The sequence below is a fragment of the Salmo trutta genome, unplaced genomic scaffold (genome assembly GCF_901001165.1).
Source record: "Salmo trutta unplaced genomic scaffold, fSalTru1.1, whole genome shotgun sequence".
NCBI classification, from domain to species: Eukaryota; Metazoa; Chordata; class Actinopteri; order Salmoniformes; family Salmonidae; genus Salmo; species Salmo trutta.
Window position 1 is genome coordinate 97,764 of NW_021822792.1, and position 5,039 is coordinate 102,802.

The window sequence follows — 5,039 nt, forward strand, 5'->3', positions numbered from 1 at the left end:
TGTCTTGGGGTCGGGAAGCTTATGGGCTCTCGCCGGACACTTGAAGCGCATTCCTCGACGTGGAGCTTTCTACCACTCGCTAGACACCGGTGGCTTAAGAGTTTTCATGTATTTTAATAACTTTATGCTGTTGCACAGTTTCGGGGAGTTTTGACAGAGTGCACCACGGACGACTAAAGGATTTCGAACTGTTTACTGTTCTACGTGGGTCCTCTCGGATTAAAATATTATGTAGTACACATTTCTGAGTGCGCCGCAACTCAAACTTTACGCAGGGAACAGAACCGGTAAGTTTTTCCCCCGAACAGAATGGTTTTATGAATAAACTGCAATGTTTAAATATGCAAAGTTGTGTGACACAGATTGGTCATTGAGTAGGAAACATGTTGCAGAATGCGTAAAGCAGTGCAGTGTTGGAAAACAAGCCCTATAGCTGAGAAGAATGTGGGGTTATGATTTTAGATAAAGCTTGCGTTTATCAACTCTGCATGAATAACTTACGTAATTTATTGAAAAGTAATAACATCATTAAAATGAAAATGAGTAATTACTATTATTATTTTTCTTCATAAAGAGACATTCGTTTTTAAGAAACATATGCCTACTAGTACACAGCACCCTTCTACAGACTCCACACTCCCACCGCTGTTATGTTATGCTGTTTTAACGTTGTATGACAGGAGTTGGCTGGAGGTGAAATGTTCACCCAGACACACCTCACCGCACTGAATGACAACCCTACAACATTCTGTAAACAACAGCTTGTCAGCTTCGAATTTGTACCATGCAAACCGAGGATCATTTAACCATAAACATTCAAAATCACTTAAAAACATTCAATCATTTACACATCATTTACAAATATTCAAAATCACTCATATAGCCTAAAGAGCGATAACAAATCAGTATAGGAAAGTCAAACGCCGCAGGATTTCTCTAATCTGTGCATAACAACAGCTGGAAACACTTCAATCGTAACTTTATCACTAACTAGTAGGCTGCTTAAGTGTTTGACCACAGGACGCTGTGCTGGGCAGAGCTGGCGTCTAGACCACGCCGGTCCTTTTTTTACCACCGGGAGAAGCTGTTTTCGACGTGCGGCTGGTGCTGGGGACCGGCCCAGATGAGAACACACACGGCATAGGTTATAGGATAGGGACGTTCAACAAACAACTGGTTTCAAAATATAAAAACTAAGCGTCTAATTTGCTCTGTTCGCCACGAGTTCAAAGGTAGGCTAATGGTATAGGCTGGTCTAGTTCTGTTTGGTCACACCGGGTAAAACGAGATTAACTGTTATTATCCATGGGTTTGCTGTGAATTTGCAGCAGAACAGTCAGCAAGGACCTCACATTGATTTGGAGAACCTGCAGTCCCATGACAAAATAACCAATAATTCCAGTTAAAAGATAAAGTGTATGAACCAGTTGCCAGTTTTGGTTCCGTTTAGCGCAATTGAATTGGACTGTGTTTATTTCAACAAGAGAGGAGGCATAGGCTATACATTGTCTTGCTTCGGCATGGTTATTGCTGCGCAGCATTCCAAATGGTATCTACCTCCCCACCTGTAAGGAAGGTACTCAGTTATTAACGTGTCCATTACCATCTGGAAAACACTTGTTCTTGTTTCAAACAGCTATTGATCTTCAGTCTAATGATTGATGTGCGTCGGAGTTCGCTAAAGGCATCAGTAAAATCATGCGAGTTGCCTTTCAACTTAAAACTACTCAGACACTGAATAACGTCGGAGAAAACTCTAGGAAAACAGTTGTTAAAACGTTTCAAATTTAGGGGAATTCTATAAATAAATCACCAACAGCTATCTCATTGTTACAAGCCTACATCCCATGCGTAATTGAAATGCGTAACTTTACTCAAATCTATAGGCTACATGTCTGTCTCACAATTCCTCCCAATAATAAACTACATGGATATAAACCAGAGGCTATCATAAACCATGTGATAAATCATGAAAAGGCCTATTGTTTGTGTCATCAAACTTTAATTAACAGTGATCATAATAAACGTATCCAGTCCACCTTTCCCAAACAACATCCAGATGAGCGCATAGTAGTGTTCATGTTATCTCGCCAAGTCGAACCGCTACATCTCATACGCTATCTTTGCGTCTTCACCACTGAGGCCAATTTTCCAAACATTTGAATATTGAGGTTGAGGTATGTAGCAACAGTCTTATTTCTGAGCGAGATCCATCTGCCGGCTCTGCGCGCTCGCACACAAGCACGGACAATCGCTTAATCTTTCACTGCGGGCCCAACAAATGGCGGGGTGAACTACTCCAATAACCCTTCGTGCGAGGATCATCTTCTCCGGGGGACTATTTCCGCCCTATGTGTTTTGAAAGGAGAGATGAAGCTGTCATTACACAGTCAAGTACTGTATGTAGCCTATAGCTGCAGACCTCTCACCCAGGCTACATATTAGCCAGACAGACTGACGTTGGCTTGAACAGAAGTGTGGCTATTCGTATGTGTATGTGCTATACAGTAGACAATGAATGTTTCATTTTGACTACCAAGGGCCATATATACAACACGTTGTCCCTGGCATGCATAGGTCATGAGAAAACAGGGGAAAGTGTGTCCCTATAATGACAGACACAGTAACAGACACACAGTTCAGACAGGACCCCTATGGTCTGTCTCCTTCCTATCTGTGTTTTGTGGGTACCACAGGTGGCACCTTATTTGGGGAGGATGGGCTCATAGTAATGGTTGCAATGGAATAAATTGAATGGTATCAAATACATGGTTTCCATACCATTTCCATTCACTACTCCACTTAATTCCAGCCATCTCCTCTGCTGGGTGTCTCAGTATTTGAGCACTGACTTCTTGGCACAGGAGAACAGTCTGTCACTTCTCAGTGCTGAGAGACAGGCTTTCTGGACCGGACAGAGACAGTGGTGGGGAGATGGTAGGAATTCTCAGGCAATGAACAGTAGATGAGAAAGGAAAGTAGAGAGAGAGAGAGAGAGATGGGGAGAGAGAGAGAGCGAGAGAGAGAGATGGAAAGAGAGAAAAATAAGGGATAAGAAAACATTCATTTGTCTAGTATAGTGTGATACTTGACTGAGATGACAGAGAAGATGGAATCACTGAGATTGTTTAACCTCAACACTGCCAAGACCCTAGATTTTGACTAGGAGCACATGTGTATAGATGTGTGTGTGTGTCTACGTGTGCAAGCTTATGTCCGTGTGTCTGTGTGTTGAGGGTATTAACGTAAAACACACACACACACACTGACCGGGTGGATAACCCAGTGGCCCTGGGACCCCTCTTGTGACTGGCTGCTCGTGGAGGTGAGGCCTGGTGAGGGGGACCTCGGCTATTTAACACCATTAAAATAATTAAACACGTCTCCTGTCAGAGAGAGAGGCTGGCCCCCTCCTCTCCTGCTCTCACACACACACACACACACACACACACACACACACACACACACACACACAGTGCATAATCATGCAGGCATACACGCATACACGCAAACAAGCACACACACCCATGTTGCGAACACACACACACACACCCACCCACCCACCGACCGACCGACCCACCCACAGACAGGTAGCCACACATATTACCCCTGGAGGGACAGACAGGTAGCCACACACATTACCCCTAGAGGGACAGACAGGTAGCCACATATATTACCCATGGAGGGACAGACAGGTAGCCACACACATTACCCCTGGAGGGACAGACAGGTAGCCACACACATTACCCCTGGAGGGATAGACAGGTAGACACACAGATTACCCCTGGAGGGACAGACAGGTAGCCACACACATTACCCCTGGAGGGACAGACAGGTAGACACACACATTACCCCTGGAGGGACAGACAGGTAGCCACACACATTACCCCTGGAGGGATAGACAGGTAGACACACAGATTACCCCTGGAGGGACAGACAGGTAGCCACACACATTACCCCTGGAGGGACAGACAGGTAGCCACACACATTACCCCTGGAGGGACAGACAGGTAGCCACACACAGATTACCCCTAGAGGGACAGACAGGTAGCCACATACATTACCCCTGGAGGGACAGACAGGTAGCCACACACAGATTACCCCTGGAGGGACAGACAGGTAGCCACACACATTACCCCTGGAGGGACAGACAGGTAGCCACACACATTACCCCTGGAGGGATAGACAGGTAGCCACACACATTACCCCTGGAGGGACAGACAGGTAGCCACACACATTACCCCTGGAGGGACAGACAGGTAGCCACACACATTACCCCTGGAGGGACAGACAGGTAGCCACACACATTACCCCTGGAGGGACAGACAGGTAGCCACACACATTACACCCGGAGGGACAGACAGGTAGCCACACACATTACCCCTGGAGGGACAGACAGGTAGCCACACACATTACCCCTAGAGGGACAGACAGGTAGCCACATACATTACCCCTGGAGGGACAGACAGGTAGCCACACACATTACCCCTGGAGGGACAGACCGACAGCCACTCTTGGCATTTGTTTCAGACATGTGACCACACCAGGGTTTAATCTCTGCTTTGGGGTCATTGGAAAACTGCCTTTCATCTATTTAGAAGAAGTGTGCATATAGGAGACTGTGATGACTCAGTCTACCAGAGTCAGAATAACATAACAACCCACCAGCATTTTCCTGCTGTACTGTCCAAACTATCTCACACACGCACACGCACACACACTTCTAGGACCAGGCAACTGCTCTGCTCCTCTCGTCTCTAAGAGCAAAGGAATTTCATATCACACAGTGTACTCCAGCCAGTAGCCCCCCTTTTATACCCAATTAGGAGTGGTCGTCTGAGGCCCTCCACCCTTTACAACGAGGGATTAGGGTGAGGCCTTCCACCCTTTACAACGAGGGATTAGGGTGAGGCCCTCCACCCTTTACAACGAGGGATTAGGGTGAGGCCCTCCACCCTTTACAACGAGGGATTAGGGTGAGGCCTTCCACCCTTTACAACGAGGGATTAGGGTGAGGCCTTCCACCCTCTACAACGAGG

General features: G+C 46.4%; 1 protein-coding gene across 1 annotated transcript in view; it reads left to right on the forward strand.

Moving 5' to 3' along the window:
* LOC115184909 (vasorin-like) overlaps positions 1-5,039 on the forward strand; it is a 25,701-nt gene continuing 20,662 nt past the window's right edge. Inside the window, exon 1 of the mRNA XM_029745465.1 lies at positions 1-287. The gene's annotated coding sequence lies outside the window, so the exon portion shown is untranslated. The remainder of the gene's footprint in view (positions 288-5,039) is intronic.